Raw genomic sequence first — 18,482 nt, forward strand, 5'->3', positions numbered from 1 at the left:
AGGCGGATCTCTCTCTTAATACCGACCAGTTTTCTTGGTCACAAATATGCTTAAATACGTTTACTATGACTAAAAACCCAAACCTACAACTTATACAGTACAAAGTTCTTCATAGAATACATTATACTGGACAAAGGATGTTCCAGATGGGCTTTGTCACCTCTAATATCTATATTCACAGTGCACAGAGAACACTCCTGATAATTATATGCATGCTTTATGGTTCTGTACACCGGTACAGAGGTTCTGGAAGGAGATTTGTGAGGATTTATCCACATGGATCAACCACAGAATCCCAGTGTGCCCCACGGTATGTATATTAGGTCACCTGGGAGACACTCAAATAGAACCTAATTGGACACACCGGGTTCTCACTGCCTTATGTATCGCAAAGAAAACCATTCTAGTAAATTGGAAACAAAAATCCAGGTTATGTATCAACCATTTTAGGAATCTTTTATCAGATCATATTAGTAGTGAGATAATGTCTGCCTCCACTGAACAACATTCGGCTGAATTGCACTCTCTGTGGTCCCCTATTATTGGCTTCGTTACCTAGTGGGGGCGGGGGGGTGGTGATCTCGTAGCCCTTGGGGTTGGGGGTCGGCTTGGGGGGTCTGGGGCGCGGGCCTCCGGTGGCCCCTGCGGGGCGGTGGGGGGGGCCGCGGGGCCCTGTCCCTGGCCGGTGGGGGCCTTGGGGGCCTGTGGGGGGGGTTGCCTCATGGCGGTGGGGGGGGTGGCTGGGGGGGCTCGGGCGGGGGGCTGTGGCTTGGGCGTCTCCGGGTCTCTTTCTTTATTTTCTATGACATCATCACTGTTATGAAGTAAAAACTAAACCAAAAACCCCAAATAATATGGTCATCAATTCCATTGAAGAAGATATGATGTCATCAAGTTATGATGTCATTAATTCCATTGAAGAAGATATGATGTCATCAAGTTATGATGTCATTAATTCCATTGAAGAAGATATGATGTCATCAAGTTATGATGTCATTATTTCCATTTAAGAATATATGATGTCATCAAGTTATGATGTCATTAATTCCATTGAAGAAGAAATGATGTCATCAATTCCATGAACCATTCCATTCCATCAACAAGCTTGTAACAGAGTTTATAAATAGAACTACTTCTTACTAGTTCTCATCACATCTTTTGACAATGCCACGCAGACGCAGACAGACCTCTCGCCCCGTCCGCAGGCGCCGGAGAGTCCGTAGGACCCGCGTCGCCCGCAGACGCAGGAGAGTTGTCCGACGCAGACGCTGAAGGTCAACAGATGATGGAGGGAATCCTGAATGAATGATTTAAAAAAGGAAAAAAATACATAAAAATAAATCATGAAAAAAAAAATAACGTAAAAAAAAACAAAAAACAAACACAAACCCTGATCTTAGTCACTTGAACCTGTTTTGTATTGGTTCAAGTGACCTGTAAAAAGTGAATGTGAGGTAGGACACTAGAACTCACTGTTCTAGAGGTTGTGGAGGCCCTGTGGCTTAGTTGGTCAAAGCACCTGTCTAGTAAACAGGAGATCCTGGGTTCAAATCCCAGCAGAGCCTCTAGACTCATCTGTGTATTGATGAGAAAAAGATTATAGATGTCTCATTCATTCATGGTTCAACCATGGTGGTGAAATGAAAAAATGACATGTAGCTTAAACAAAATAAAGGCACATTGAATGTTTCTTACCCAAAGTTAATTCGCACATTCAAGTTCTTCTAAGAGATGTGGACTGCTTGAGAGGGAGGTAATGTCTGGTTCTTCTCCTTTTAGTCACTTTAATGCTTTGCTGTTCTTCACTCGTGCCACAAGGTGGGGTACTCCTCCAATTCTTCTTGACCAAATGTGTATTTCTTTACGTGGTGTGTCTGACAGTCAGTTACTTTCCAAGTTTGACCTCGCTTAAAAAGGTCAAGGACAAGTTTCACAAATACACAGAACAATTCACACGTGCGTAGGACAAGATATACAAATGTATTTTCTATGCGCACACAAATATAACCTGATTTACAAACGTTTTTTTGTCTGTGAGCTGCGCTGGATTTGCGTGGGACTTTTAAGACTTCCCTGACGTGATCAATCCAAAAATACGTTTTTTTTTTTAACACAGAAGGATCTTCAACCAATCAGATGTCTTCCTTTGTTTCAGCCAATCATAAGAGCGCACCCCACGTGGGGGACGCAGAGCAGTGGATAAAACACGACTTACTCTAAACCAATCAGATTAAAGGGGCGGATACACCTGCCGTTTGAACTGCGTTAGCGCCGTTCGGTTAGAAAAGTGATTCAATATATGGAGTTGGTGGAGTAAAGATAAATAAACAAGACAGCAAACAGGATGGAGAGGAGATCACTCTTCTGCTTTTCTTGTGATCTCGGTAAAGAAAACAGCGTGATCAGAGATGGTTTGTCGGGCCGTTCAACCAGAGCCGTCGGGAGAGCTCTTCGTTCTGCCGATGCAGCAACCGATGACAAAAATACATTTGTGTATCTTGTCTTACGCACGTGTGAATTGTCCTGTGCATTTGTGAAACGGTGTGTGTATTTGTGAAACGGTGTGTGCATTTGCGGATCGGTGTGTGCATTTGTGCATTTTGTCCTGTGCATTTGTGAAATGGTGTGTGCATTTGCGAATTATGAGACCGTTCTAGCTCCATACTGTTTTGATGTCTGAGACGAGGTAAGTGAGAGGTTGTGGAGGCCCTGTGGCTTAGTTGGTCAAAGCACCTGTCTAGTAAACAGGAGATCCTGGGTTCAAATCCCAGCAGAGCCTCTAGACTCATCTGTCTTTGGATGAGAAAAAGATGATAGACGTCTCATTCATCCATGGTGGTGAAATGGAAAAATGACATGTAGCTTCAAAATAAAGAAAGGCATATTGAAGGTTTCTCAACCAAAGTTAATTCACACATTCCAGTCTTAAAGTTCTTCTAAGAGAAGTGGACTGCTTGAGAGGGAGGTAATGTCTGGTTCTTCTCCTTTAAAGGGGACATATTATGGCATTTAATGTATATTTTAAATAGGCTTTGAATGTCTTAAAAACAATTTTAAGCTTGTTTTTTCTACATGAATCAGAAATTCAGCCTGTGGGCCGTGTCTATAGTTTTACCGCTTCTAACCCCTTTTTCTGTGCTCCATTCTAAGGGAAGGGGGGGGGGTATGATAATGAGGCTCTGCGCTGATTGGCTGCTTGAATGACGTGTAGGAGGGGAGGAGACAAAGCGTTGCTCCGGGCAGCGGCTGCGTAGCAAAGCGTGTCCACGGTTCTGCGTTAAATCGACGTGTACCCTACGCCGTAGGCTCTGTGTTGGTGTAACGCGGAACCATAAATCAGCCTTTAGTTCCCTGAAGAGGGAACGGGTCACCTCGTCTTCACACTAATTCACACAGGAAGACTGAATTTAATTCTAAACAGGTACACCACGGTTATTTACTCCGATTCCTCATCATTTCACTTCTTATGTTACAAGACAAATGAATCATGTTAACTGTAAAGAAATCACAACCCTGAATTTTCACAAATGACAACTTTATTGTTAAAATATATAAATAAAATGTATGCACTATTGCTGGCTCAGGAAGGACCGCGCGTCTTCTGAATGTGAACAGCTCCAGCTGCTTGAAAGATCTGAAACCACAGAAGAAAAATGTATTACGGCAGTGATTCTTAACCATAGGGCCGCGGCCCAACGTTGGGCCGCGAGCGCCCTCTAGAGGGCCGCAAAAAAAATTCAGTTTTGTAAGTGTGGGCCGCGAGGGCCGCGGGACTGCATAGCAACTCCCGACCAAATGAGGAGAAGACACTCAGCTAGCTTTACGTGTAATAGTAAGAGAAATGGTGTGTATTTACAGAAAAAATCATTTATTTTTCACAGAGTAGGTTTAGATCCACCAGGATCAGGGATTCTACGGTGTAGGCTCTGCGTCGATTTACACAGAACCATAATTCAGGCTTAAGGCGGACGTAATTGAAGCCACCATGAGAAGGGGGAAGGGGGGCGTGGTGATTTGCCAGTGATTGCCCGGCGGCGGCTCTGGGCGGGACACCTGGGGCGGATGGGGAGACCTGGGGCTCGCAGCCGAGAAGGAGACGAGACTCCTGGGGGAGCTGCCCCGCAGAGGCGGGCCGGAGAGCCGGAGGAACCGCCCGACTGAGCGGGAGCCGACGCGTCCCCGCGGCCGCGGAGAGAGCGGCAGCGGGCTCCGTCGTTACTGCTGAAGGATGGTAGATGCGTGGGCTGAAGTGTCTGCTGGACTGGACTGTTGTTGCAAAAGCATCGGAAAGTGACTGGGCTGCAGCGCGTCGCAGCCCGTCGCAGCTGATCAGGCTCGGATGAAGCCCGACACGCTGAGTCCTGACAACTGATTAATTTAATATCTTAAATAAAATAAATCTTAAAACACCCATGTTTGAGTCCAGATACAGCTGTGAGGCAGCTTTCTCCACAATGAACATAATTAAAACTAAATATCGTTCCAGGTTCACCAGCACCTTCACATGAGAACCTGACACCATCCAGCCCAGATTTAAAGTCCTGACAGGAGAAATTAGAGCTCAGTTCTCTCACTGAACAACAGAAAGTGGGAACATAAGATTAAGGGGAAGAAAGACAAACTGCAAAACTGTTAAATTGTTAAGATGTGTTTATATTCATTTATTATAAAAATTTGTTGAGACAATTAACAAAGAAAAGGGGAAAATCAAACTGCTGGTAGAGAAATAAAATAAGATAGCATTTGAAAAATAAAATAAAATCAATTTTATTTTTAAGAGAAAAAAATATGTGTAATTCAAGTTACACATGTTAAGTGGCAAATATTTTTGAAATGTACTTTTTTTAATATAACAGTCAGATGCAGATATTGAACTAGTATGAGGCTACTTGAATATATACACACACATAATATATATATAATGATGTTCTGGACCTTCGCTTGAGTAAATCTTCTCTAAATGGACCTCTTAAAGTTTTAGTTGAATACCCCTGCTATACAATTTTAATATTTAATGGGCCCCGGGCCACTCCGTACTGAAAAAATTGGGCCCCACGGTCAGAAAGGTTAAGAACCCCTGTATTACGGTACTGAGCCGCCGGCTCCCCCGAGCCCCGAGCCGGCCCCCCGGAGCCCCCGGGCTCGGATCTCTGGGCTCGGAGCTCCGGGTTTGGAGCTCCGAAGCGGGGGGCCGGCTCCCCCGGGTTCGGAGCCCCGGGTTCGGAGCTCCGAACCCGGGGCTCCTCGACGGTCCGGTCCGTATGCGGCGCCGGGGCTCCGGAGCTAAGCGAAATACTTAGCCCATGCAAAGATCATAGAAATATAAATAACATAAAAAAGGAACTTACCGCTGACTCGTGTGTAGTTGCCGGGTCCGTGCTTTGGGATCTGATCCTTTTATGAGGGTAAATGTCGATGCAAAATCTCATTTCTACTCTCCCTCGCTGTTCAAACAGCCACCGCTAAACAAATGGCGGACGCTCCGGCCGGCTGAGCTGGTTGTGGGCGTGGTTTCAGCAGCGCAGGAGACCGAGGGCGTGGTTTGCATTTTGCTTACGTAAAGAAAATGCACAAATCTAAATGGCCCGTAGAAACCACATGACACTGGGGGACTCTGTAAGGCGGGGGGGAGCAGACCTTGCAGATTTTCATGGTATATCATCTTTTCTTTGTTGGCAGGGTGAGGGGAGACCACTTTATATATGTTAAAACAAGAAAAAACTTGTTTTTCATAATAGGTCCCCTTTAAGTCACTTTACTGCATTGCTGTTCTTCACTCGTGCCACAAGGTGGGGTACTCCTCCAATTCTTCTTGACCAAATGTGTATTTCTTTACGTGGTGTGTCTGACAGTCAGTTACTTTCCAAGTTTGACCTCACTTAAAAAGATCTCTACTTGGTTTGGGAGACTGTGCATGTAATTCAAGATGTTGTAAACCAGGCCTGGATCAAACATGCACATACATACGTACATACGTACATACGAAAAAGAAACACTCACCATGAAGGCCGGTTAGCTCAGAACGTCAGATTCTGGTGCTAATAACCCCAAGGTCATGGGGTCAGTCCCCATACTGGCCAAACTGTTTACCACTAAAACTCAGGTTATCGTTGAAAGTTTCAGATTATAAAAATTGTATTTTGACCTGTCCAGGGGTCTGTCTCTCACCTGAAAATGAGCTGGGATAGGCTCCAGCAGACCCCCGTGACCCTGCAAAGAATATAGCGGGTAAAGATAATGGATGGATATACCATCAAGTACTTTCAGTACTAATCAGTTAGCTGGGCTAGAGCTGTGGTGGTTGAATGACACTCTCTGTATGCATGCTGTGAACTTGTCATCAGATTATTTATGATCAGAGGTGTCTTCAGTATTCACATTCATTACTCAGGTAGAAGTATAGATAGCCTACTAGAGTTTAAAAATACTCCTGTAGAAGTTGAAGTATCAACTCAAGTTTTTTACTCAAGTAAAAGTATAAAAGTACTGGTTTCAAAACTACTTAAAGTATAAAAGTAAAAGTAATGTAAGGGGAAAAAAGCCATAAAGGACAAAAGCCATTGAAAATGAATGTATCTTAGTATAATGCAAATATATTAAAGAACCATATATGTGTACTATTGAGCATTAACATGTGTTTCAGAGAGCAGGAGATATGATGACTAGTTGCCTATAAGTATTGTAATGGTGCAAAAAGTCAAACTTCAGAGGCATGTTATCATTTATCCTAACCTTTATTGGAATGTACATCCAAGTTTAGTTGCAGGAATCTGAGGGAACGGATGTAAGAACAAAACTGGACAAGAACATCTGAAACAACCACAACCAAATTCACTCTATCCGGATGGAGCAATTTAACTGGATAGTTTTTATTTAAAGGCCGAAATGAAATAGAGTAACAAGGCTGTTTTTTTTAAATGTAAGGAGTAAAAAGTACAGATAATTGCGTGAAAATGTAAGGAGTAAAAGTAAAAAGTCGTCGGAAAAATAATTACTCCAGTGAAGTATAGATAACCAAAATTTCTACTTAAGTAAGGTAACGAAGTATTTGTACTTCATTACTTGACACCTCTGTTTATGATAAAATAATTTTGGATTGGATTAAAAACTATCTTTTCTAATAATTTGCTTAAGACAGGAAGTATGCTTATTGGACGGCTATTAGCATCTGTGAAGTTAGATTTATTGTCCTTTGGTATTGGAATTATCTTAGCCTCTTTCCAAATTCTTGATCAAACCCCGTTAGTAAAACATCTATTGAAGATGTGACAAATCTGAGTTGATATGTAAGCTGCAGCAAGTCGTAGCAGTTTACCATCTAGGTTGTCTGTTCCAGCAGGTTTTTCAATTGGCAGAGATAGTAATAGTTTATTTATGTCAGGGACAGCAATCTGGACAAAGTCAAACTTACAGTTCTTATGTGGTAACAGTGACCACTCAGATCCTACAGCTTTTTCCCGAAGGATGGTCGCCCCTCTCCCATTGCGCAAAGCATGTTTGTGGAGAACCTGGTGCTAAATCACTTGCAGACGACCTGATTCTGGGTCAGGGTTTCGTGCGTAGCAGAGCAGCTACCTCGCTGCGATCTATTGAAAGTCAGCCCTCGATCCAAGCTTTTGTCGGCCGGTCCTGGCGCTGTCCATGGCACTACGGGCATGAAAAGTGTTTAAAAATGTTTGAAAAATGTTGAGAGTCCCCTGCAGAGTGCTGCCCGCGGGCTGCAGAGTGGAGGAGAGGAGGCACGTTCAAAGTCCATACACGGGCTGCACAGCGCTGTCCATGGTACCACGGGCACGAGGTCCCCGTGGGTACCAGGGGCCTCTCCTCCAGGCCCGTGGGCTGGGCTCTATCTCTCAGGGGTGGCCGGTCGGAGGGGTGCTTAAGTGCGGGTCCCCGGGCTCGGCCGGAGCTCCAGGTTGAGGGCTTTGGCTCCCGGTGTGGGGGTCTGGCCGGGGTGCAGTGCGGTGGTTGGGGGGATGGGTGTGGTGTATCCCGGGGATGTGTGTGAGTCTGGGGTCCCTGGAGGTGCTGGGAGGTCATGGGGGTCCCTGTGGCCGGGGTGCAGTCCAGGAGTTCCCGGTTAGGGTTAGGGTTAGGTAACCCTAGTCCGGCTGGGGTCCGGCCGGGTCTCTGTGGGTCGGCCTGGGTCCCCCTGACCCCAGTGGTGTAGTGGTCCCTGAAGAAGTGGGTATACTCTCAATTTATGCCCCAATTTTTTATTGTTTTTTAAACGGCCTGTCCAGCAAAGGATAAACGCCCTGTGTTATAAACAGTGACATGTAAGACTACTTCTGCATATTTAGTTTACCCAAAAATGGGCCAGTAGTATTTAAACATTGTCACTTAATTTCTGCTGCTTCACTTCAGGGAGTAAGGATCATTATGAAATTAACATTAGCCACAGAAGAGGTGCAGATTTTGCAATCAATACTGGCCCACAGACTATAGGGTGAGACAACTACATAATTATGCATTTTGAGTGAACTATTCCTTATTCCTTAGTCAATCCACACATGAAAATTTGACAACTATTCTCTCACCTTTCAAGTAGTTTATTTTGTAAACTGTCTCTTGGAACAGCTGATTTGCAACAGATAGTGTAGGCCAGAGTATGCCACTATTATAAAATTAACATTATTTGTCAAGGAGCAGTTTGCAGATATTACTGGTCCTACACAGGCGGCCTAATGCATGAATATAACATATATTTAACATGAGGCAAACATGGTGTTTCAGTCAGATATTAGTTTATTCTTAACATTCAAATAATTCAACAATATATTCAAAACAATGTTACAAAATAACAATATTTAGTTAACAATGAAGACAAATATATACATTTTACAACATATTCATGAAAACCACAGTGAAATACTCTCTCAATCCAATGCTGGGTTTCTAAATAAGTGTTCACAGTTGGTTCAAGGCACTTCAGGTAGGTACTTAGGTAAGTAGTTCAATATACTTATGAACTGTAAACATCAAATAACTGATTTTGAACACAAGATTTATTGTCAGTGCAGGTTTTTAAACCTTTTAACAGCCTGTCTACCCCTGTACTACAGTATATTCCAGACAGACTTGCTTTCTGCAGAGGTTTTCACACTGCACTGTCTAGAACGCACAGAAGAGGCAGCACGGTGGCTCTTCAACCAGGTCCTTGTATACTTTCTGGGATCAAACTTGGAAGTAGGGTGGCCATTGATGTTAATCATCATTAAGTTTGATATGTTTGAGGCCAGTAGGACAGCCCTCTTGTCTGTGCCTATATTGTTCATAAGGTTAAAGTTCCTCTCACACTCTGCTGTGCTGACAGGGAATGTTTTCATACAGTTCATGAGTGGTTTTATGTCTTTGGGCTCACTGTTTGGCTCTTCCAGTAGGTCCCGCATCCCATTCAGTGCTTGGTCTGTGCACAAGTTAAATCGTTTGCACAGTCGCTTAACTTGTTCTTCACCATGGCGGATACTGGAGTTTGATGGCCATTTACTCTGATCAAGGATGCTGAGGTCCTTGATGGTCTCATCTTCCAAAGACAAGCGTTGCTCAAGATTGTTCACAAGGCTTTGTAAGAACTGGCCTCGATTGATAGACTTGAGCTTTGCATTTCTTTTCAAGGCTATAGACCTTTAGAGTAAATCGTGTTTTATCCACTGCTCTGTGTCCCCCACATGGGGTGTGCTCTTATGATTGGCTGGAACAAATGAAGACATCTGATTGGTTGCAGATCATTCCGTGTTAAAAAAAAAACGTATTTGTGGATCGAGTCACGTCAGAGGAGTCTCAAAAGTCACACACACATCCAGCGCAGCTCACAGACAAAAAAACCTTTGTAAATCAGGTTATATTTGTGTGCGCATCAAAAATAAATTTGTATATCTTGTCCTACGCACGTGTGAATTGTTCTGTGCATGTGTGAAACGGTGTGTGTATTTGCAAATCGGTCTGTGCATTTGTAAAACTTGTCCTGTGCATTTGTGAATTATGAGACTGTTCTAGCTCCATATTAGACCTGCTTTAGGGGGCTGGAGTTACCCTAAAATGTCCCTAAGAACCCTTAAATATGTGATGAATGTATCTAATATCATGAGTATGTTCTTGAATGATGTTTATACAGTCGTTTTCAGCTAGTGATGCTAATGATGGTCACTGATCAATACGAAGGATCATTTCCAACAGTTGTTTCCCTTCACAGTTCCAAACAAATCTGATCAATTTTAAGAGATAATCAGAAAGAAATCAGTCTTAGAAAAGATCTGCTTCATTCATATCTGAGAGAATTGTGCTGGGTCACATGATGTCATTTAAGCTGGTTAGTTAGTTGACAGAGTTGTAGGATTTTTGACACTGTCAGAAGGTTTGAAAGGAGTGACGCCGTCCCCCAAAGTCACGGACTGTGTGGCGGAGTCACATCCTGGTTAAACAGCAGAGTGGCGCAGCGGAAGCGTGCTGGGCCCATAACCCAGAGGTTGATGGATGGAAACCATCCTCTGCTACTTAAGACTTCCTCTCATACATGAGATTCCTGTGAGAGATTAACTGAAATCTATCCAGAGCTTTTTGCAAACAAGAAAGTGGATGTATGATCTATGAACATACTGCACTGACTGTTGATGAAAATGCATTGCATCAAAATGTTTTTAAAAAATGAGGATGAAAATATGTCTCACACACACACACACACACACACACACACACACACACACACACACACAACTGACAGGTTGTTGTGGCCGAGTGGTTAAGGCGATGGACTAGAAATCCATTGGGGATTCCCCGCGCAGGTTCGAATCCTGCCAACAACGAGTAATGTTTGAATGTCCAAGACGACTGCCTAATTTGCAGTTATTAACCATATCCAGTACTGTCTTTCAAAAGTAATCAGTTGGATTCCCTTGTGGTACATTTTGTATTTTCTACCCAGCATGGTAATAACCATGGATGATTTTTAATTTTACCACAACAGGACAACTTATATGAAGTCATACATTTATTTCTAACATGAATGATTTGAAGATAGGATTTTGTTTTTCGTTACGCCTGCCATTTTCAAAGCATGCAAGTTTCTGTAGTGTAGTGGTTATCACGTTAGCCTAACACGGAAAAAAGTCCCCTGTTAGAAACTGGGCGGAAAAATGTATGACTTTGCAATTATATTATTTGGATCTTGGAACACCACTCTAGTCCTCTTCTTGGTGCTCAGGACAGGAAGTCCGACCATCTCTTTCTCGTTTGGGTCTTATGCAGAAATGAATTTCGTTGCAGATCCACAACTGACCAAAAGCCAGTCATTCTCCATTTACCTACACTTTAAAATGTCCAACTTTATAGGAAAAAAAGAGACATATTAGAGAGATTTTTTACAGGACTTTTCTCAGCAGCATCACCACCAGACCCCAGGAGCTTCCACCACCAGACCCCAGCAGCATCTGTGAGGTAAATCAACCTTTGAACTTGTTTTGTCATTGTGAAACAATTTGTCATTGTTTTGGACTGTACTGGTGACAGGTGACCACTGTAATGTCAGGACTCAATCATACGTTATCACTTCCACCCATTGTCCACTACCCAATGTCTACTGTCTACTGTTTACTATGCATTGTCCTTATATGATCAATTCCTGTCAAAGTGTCTTAATAAAAGCATATTCTAGAGGGAGGATCTTTGGGGAAAGCTCAGGAGTTCTCAATGAGGGCTACGTTGCTCTGCACTCCTGTTGCTCTCCCCCCTCCTGCAGGAGTGCGCTAAAAACCCATTCCAAGGTAGTCTTTGTGTCTTTCCTCATTATGAATTTATGTAATGTTGATTTGGACCCAACATTTTTGGTGCCAAAACCCGGGACCCCAACATCTGAGGCGTCAGGACGATGCCCGGTGACGGGGTTCCTCGAGCCAGGGAGGGCATCTGGGACTGGGTAAGAAATGCTCCTCTCGATAAATACCTGGGGTATTTAAATGTGTTCCTTTAAAAGATGGGGTTATGGGGCTAGCCTGGGGTTAGCCTGTCTGGGTCTGGGGACCCACTAAGTACTAAAGTGAGTACTTGTACATGTTAGTTATAAGTCGAGGACTTAAAAAGTGAAAAACGAGAGGAGGTTTCTATTGGAATGGGGTTTTAGATTTTTTGTGTATGTTTGTTTTGGCCAATTTGTGTCTTGTCTAATGTTCTTGTCTAATGTTCATGACTGAAACTGTTTATGGACAATGTTGGGGTTTTCCAAAATTGTGGAGTCAAGTTTCAATTGTTCACTGAAAAGATCAGTGCTAAAAACCAAACTGTCAAAAAGGGAAACTTATGAGCTAAAAGAAACTTAAAGTTAAGAAAAATAGCTGGCTAAAATAGCAGATGCGTGGTTAAACTGAAACTTATGCCTAAAATAATTTCTAAAAGATGCTTAAGTCTACGGGAGACGTCCCTAAAAACTAGGAAATAAAAACTTGTGACAAAATATTGTGCAAAATACCATACGGGAACTTTAAAAGATTGAAAATCAATTCATTTAAGGCTAAAAGCAAAAACTGATCAAAATGTTCAAAATGGGACAAGGTTCCAGCAAGAGAAAAAGAAAGAAATGGGAAAGTTGTGAAAAAGAATGGTATAAGAGATGTGATTTGATGGGAAATTGGGAAGTAGAGGAGAGAGGCTGCTGCAGAGTTGGCAGGGCCAGTCATGGTGCAGGGTGTGTGTGTGTGTGAGTGTAAACGGCTGAAGCAAGCTGCAGCTCTGTGTCTGTGTGTATAAACGGCTACAGCAGAGAGTGGTTATCAGCTGCAGATCAGATTGTTTGTGTAAGAAGTGCTCCATGTCTTGCTACGAGAAGCTGCATGGATGAGGCTTGGAGGAATCCTGAGAAGGAGTGATCTTCTCATTTTGGGGACTAGATGTCCATGGGGTGAGTGTTAAATTTTCTATGGGGAAGTTTTTGTTGAAATGATACAAATAACTGTATTTGGATCTGTGTCTGCTGGACAACACAAGAGCTTCAGAGGGTGTTTTGTTTAGTGTTTCAAGTGAGAAACTCCCCTCTTGAGGAGGCAGAGAAATTGAGTAATATAGTTTTCTATCATTCTAAGCCCTGAATGAAGGTGTAGTGATGTAGAATTGTCAAATGGGGTTAATTCACTGTCGAATGGTTGCAGATTACTTTTGTAATACTGTTTTTGGTCTTTGTATGTTTTAATCGTATGCAAAGGTGATTTTTGCCATTTGAGAGTATGAGCTGTGCATGCTTGGGTTGACTGACATGGATGTGAAACAAATCAATAATTTGTTTTTACTTTGTCTGTCTTGAAGTCACATACTGATGATTCACAGCTTCATCAGGATGTGTTTCGTCTAGGGCTGCAGCTATCAAATATTTTAGTAATCAAGTATTCTACTGAGAATTCCATTGATTAATCGAGTAATCGGATAAAACATATTTTTGTTTAGTTAAAGAGAAATTATATACATAAGATGTTAGATGTTAGTTGACATCACTAAGACTAGGTTATGTGGTACAGTGGGTTCATGGCTGTGCATTTGAAGACCCTGAACTTGACACGTTGACCGGGTTCACTGCCTTCACTCAAAGGGCTGTGGATCTTATCAAGAAATGTCCTTGTTTCTAACCTAGAAATGCCATTGCACCTGGTGTCACACATAACTTAAAAGGTTGGGTGTTTTATTTTTTCTACGTGTTTCAATTGAACTTTCATTTGTGTCAAGCTAATTTTAAGTTCTAGTTAAGTTTTAAGTGAGAGTATTGGCAGTGTTCAAAATAATATTATGAGACCTGCTGTATTGGAGCACATTAGGCACCAGCGCTAATTGTTTTATCCATGAATGATTACAGAGCTGAAATTGTAAAACTACCCAGTTTAGCTTTATTACGTTTTTATTTGTCTGACATTTTCTGCCTTTTCTTTTAATTAAAACTGTAGCGGGAACAGAGGTTTATGTACCGGGTAAGGGCTGATTTATGGTTCCACGTTACAACAACGTAGAATGGGGCGCGTCGCTGCGTAGCCGTGGCAACAGAGCCTGCATGGCAGCGCAGCACCGCCAGCCCGACCAGCGCTCTCCGCCCTCGCCAGAGAGTGGCGTAGGCTGCGGCGTAGGCTCTGGGTCGATTTAACGCGGAACAATGATTTTGGCTTTAGAGGGGGAACATGGGAGAACGGACCGGAGGAATATGGCGTGGATTGGGGATGGGAGTTGAGCACTGAGCTACATGAGTCTCCCGTCAGGGCCATTGCAGACTGCCTGAGCATGGCATGTTACAAAAACCAAACATACCCGCCGCCTCTTTCTTCCCCCTTTAACGTGCGCAGAGCATGGATTTAGGCACAGGCATGGATCTATTTTGGGCGCAGCGTCAGCGCGTTGTGTTGCATTAAATGTAGTCGGGGCGTGTGACGGCCTGCCCCTCTCCCTCCTGATTGGCCATTCTGCTTCCTGGATGGAAGTTTTGGCAGGTCGTCAGCCCAATTGGCCTCACCTGTGTGTGTGTGTGGGAGGCAGGGTATTTAGGGGCTCTCTAGCCTTGCAGTCTTTGGCTTGCTTGATCTGGCTTGCTCTTGCTGCTCCCAGACTTGGGCTTGGTTCTGGGTTTCCACCTGCCAATGGGGAACTAAGTATTCTTTCCTCCTGCATACAACACAGCACTCAGCATACTTCATTCACCCACACACAGCATACATGACTGACACTCTACATTTAAACCTACATATACTTTTGGTTTGTTTTGATTAAATTTTTACTTTAATAAATTACATTTTTGAATTTGGTGACTCATGTGTGGACTCCCTCTTGGTCACTAACTGGCCCGGTGTGTGACAAAATGGGGGCTCGTCCTTTAGTCTGACTATTGGTTTTTGATGCTGGCATATGGTTTGTGTTCCTGTTAGGAATTTTAGTTTGGCCGTAGTTGTATTTGAAGTTATTTGGTTTCAGAGTGGCTTATTGGTAGCACCTGTTGAAGCCAATTAGTTAGGTGCCAGTATTGGGAGTTCCACATGTGATTCTTCTCTTCCTGATTTTCAGTTTTGAAGGAGGTTTTGGTCGGTGGAGTTTGGGAGTAGGAGAGCATTTGTCTTTAAGTTTTGTTTTTGTGGTTTGTAATGCTTTGGTTGCAATGAATAAGGTGAGGGTTGGAACTATGAGACTGGTCTTGGGGAAGGTGTGTTTTCCTCTGTCCATATTGGCAGAGTTTTCTTATTTTAGTTTGAGTTGGAGATTGCCGGTAGTCCTGTTTTGTCGGTTTTGTTTAAGGTTATAGATTTACCTGGTTTTTCTTTAGTGGGGAAAGTGCATGGTCCGACGGCCCATTGCGTGGCTGGCCCTGTGCTTACCCCTCTTTTGTTCTTTTTGGCCGGGATCTCCATCTCCTTTTGGTACTTTACTTTTGGGTTTACCTTTTTTCCTTGTTTATTTTTTCCCCCAGGCTTTGTTTTTGTGGTTCCAACACTTAAAGTATTGATTTATTTATTTTTTTCTTTGTCACTTTGTGTAGACAGTGTAACATGGCATCTGTAGTGGATGAATTTGTTGATTCGCCGTCAGCAGCACTATTAGATCAGTGTACTAAGGACCAGTTGCTGCTAATTGCTGAGAAGTATGAGCTTGAGGTAGCAGATAGAAAATTAAAGGAGTCTGTTAAAGTCAGTGTGAAGGCAGGTTTGTTGGAGAAAGGAATTCTTAAACCTGGTGTGGGGACTCGTTCTTCAGTTTCTGCAGATACTGTTTTGAGTTTTGAGCAACAAAAGGAACTTTTTGTTGTTAAAGCAAAAACATGAATGGCAGCTAGAACTGGCTTTGGAAGAGATGAGGCAAAAGACTGAGAGGGATAAGTTGGAATTGCAGCATAGAAAGCTAAGCTTAATTCAAGAGGGTAAATTGTCAGGTTCGGCTGATGGTGAAGGCCCTCGGTATCAGTCTGGTGCATCAGTGCCATCTAATACGAGGCTTTGAGATGGTGAAATTAAACGGAAAAAAAAGAAATTAAACGATTCCTCGAGGCAGAGAAAATTCCTCGATCATTTTTTGTAATCGAATTACTCGAATTATTGGAGGAATCGTTTCAGCCCTAGTTTCGTCCCGTAAAATGGGCGCCGCTGTGTTTTGGATACAGTGGAGTGAGGCGTGTTCATGAGCCTATTGTCATTTGCATGTCAGTCAGTGACATTTTACACAGGAAAGGAATGTGTGGAGAAGAAACAAACCCGTTGAGCAGTTCTTTTAGACACGAAGGAACTGAGTACACACCAGATGCGATCAGTGTGGAGAGGGTTTTGTGACAATGAGTTATTGATTGTTTATATATATATAAAGTTCACTGAGGACTAGTGTTTAACGTTGCAGGAAAGTTGCTGCACAGACAGTTGTGTCTGTGAGGCATCCGAGTCTGAACGGCCAGGACCGTTATGTGACTAACCGTTTGGTCACTGGACCGTTATGTTGTTAACTTGTGTGGTGTTACTTTCATAAAACCATAACACACTTGGGTTGAAATACGAAAATTTTGAAATAGGAGAGTTCTGTTGTCCTTGAGATAGGAGACAGAATTTAACAGGTTTTGCCCCCTTCTAATCTAAGGTGATGGGAGGGGGGATCTGGGGGATCTCTCTGGGACGTAGAGATAACCGACCCTAGAGAATCATTAAGTCAGACTTGCCGACTTGCCAGGGTGCATAGGTCAAGAAGTGGGACAACCACTTATCTGGGGAGGAGTCAGGACTCAGACAGCCCTGACCCCCCTCTATCCCCTGTTGACATTCGAAACAATGCTCTTGCAAAGAGAGAAAAGCATTTGGCTAAATGAAGGTGCTACTGTAACTTCAGAAGGCCTCTGTGTGGTGCGAAGCAGACCGGTGCTTCCAAAGAATCTGTTCCCCCTGGTGGTTAAATTGAGCCATGGGAAGTCCCATGGCTCAAACAGGAGGGATGAAGAGTATAGTACACAAAGAATTAAATACTAAATACCCTTTAAAAATTTTTTGTAGGGGCTTTCCGACATGTTGCAGATACAATATGCAAGGCAATATGAGGCCTAAGAGAGGTCAGTGTCGCGAAAGGACCTATCCATTTGAAGTTGTTCATATGGATTTCGTTCTTGGAGTGAACTAATGGCCTGTTAAATTAAGGCTCAGGAAAGCCATGGCCTGAATGACGGCCATTAGTCGAACTGTACATGAGAATCGTCTTCTTGTGGGCTGCTGGTTTCTGTTCTCTCTCTCTCCTAAGCAGGAACTGCTGAAACCAGATCCAGACCCTGATTGGTGAGACGAAAAACATGGTCATCATCCCGTCAGGATGGCCCCTTCGTGGTCTAGATCAGGACACCGACAGCAGTAAAGATGGCTGAACGATCTACATGCGTCCACCAGTTGCAGTGAAAGCTGGCCTGAAGATGACTAGCCCAAACTGACTTGCGACAACAGACTTGAGAGGAGTCCGAGAGATGGAAGAAACTTTTCCACTAATGACTCATGCTGACATGTTAGGAATTGTTCCTTAAACGCTTTTACTTACATTGCTGTGTTGTAATTATGATTACACTGATGTACGTTCATAGACTGGTGCTGAAGCTGAATGTTACCAAAGCTATAGCCGAATTATGTCAGTTAGCCAAAGTTGTGTCAGAAGACAGACGCTCAGCAGGAGACCACTTTTGGGTCCAGGCTGACTTCCGGTCCCTGGACTGACATAATGGCTAAAATTATGATTTCGATTATTACTGTCCTTGTACTGTTCTGTGTGTATCATTCTGTGTCTAAGTGCAATGATCCAAAGAACCATCCAACCATCCACTGGACTAAGGAAGTTAGTCCAGTATTGCCGACAACTCCATCAAACTCTAAATGAGGACAACCTGTTTATGATAACACTGGAGTATAGATTGTTTCATTTTGTTTACTGTGAAATGTTTTAAGCTTTTATGTGTCTTGGCCAAAGTAATCGCTCACTAGGAGGGTCGGAGAGGAATTTTGCCCCATATAATCGGGTTTTCGCCTCTCCCTTGACATATAATTACGCGATAAGCCCTAGTTATTTCTTAAATGTTTGACCTTAAATGTTTATGAGGCTACTATTCTAAGCCTTATTAGACCCTCCAGAAAAACGCGGGCAAAATTCCTTGATTCCGCGGGCTAAAATCCTTGATTCCGCGGGCTAAAATCCTTGATTCAGCGGGCTAAAATCCTTGATTTTGCGGGCTAAAATAATTGATTCTGCGGGCTAAAATCCTTGATTCCGCGGGCTAAAATCCTTGACTTTGCGGGCTAAAATCATTGATTATGCGATTAAATGTGCGGGTTTTTTATGTGCTTTTATGCGGTGAAATTGCGGAATATGCTGGAAGTTGCGGAATATGCGGGAACTCGTGGAATATGCGGAAAGTTGCAAAATATGCAGGAAGTTGCGGATTCGGCGCTGAGCTCTTCCCTCTTAAATTCAGCAGGTTGTCTCGTCTGATCTGAGGTCGTAAGAGAAAAAAAAAAGGA

The 18,482-nt window shown here is 43.1% G+C and overlaps 3 non-coding genes across 3 annotated transcripts; all 3 read left to right on the top strand.

The window, feature by feature from the left end:
* Positions 1 to 1,491: 1,491 nt before the first annotated feature.
* On the top strand, positions 1,492 to 1,565 carry trnat-agu (transfer RNA threonine (anticodon AGU)). Its single transcript has one exon. It is a non-coding gene; the product is annotated as a tRNA-Thr (tRNA).
* Positions 1,566 to 2,705: 1,140 nt separating this feature from the next.
* trnat-agu (transfer RNA threonine (anticodon AGU)) lies at positions 2,706 to 2,779 on the top strand. Its single transcript has one exon. It is a non-coding gene; the product is annotated as a tRNA-Thr (tRNA).
* A 7,944-nt stretch (positions 2,780 to 10,723) lies between these two features.
* trnas-aga (transfer RNA serine (anticodon AGA)) lies at positions 10,724 to 10,805 on the top strand. Its single transcript has one exon. It is a non-coding gene; the product is annotated as a tRNA-Ser (tRNA).
* Positions 10,806 to 18,482: the final 7,677 nt, after the last annotated feature.

Source organism: Cololabis saira, chromosome 11 (assembly GCF_033807715.1).
Source record: "Cololabis saira isolate AMF1-May2022 chromosome 11, fColSai1.1, whole genome shotgun sequence".
In the NCBI taxonomy this organism is placed as follows: Eukaryota; Metazoa; Chordata; class Actinopteri; order Beloniformes; family Belonidae; genus Cololabis; species Cololabis saira.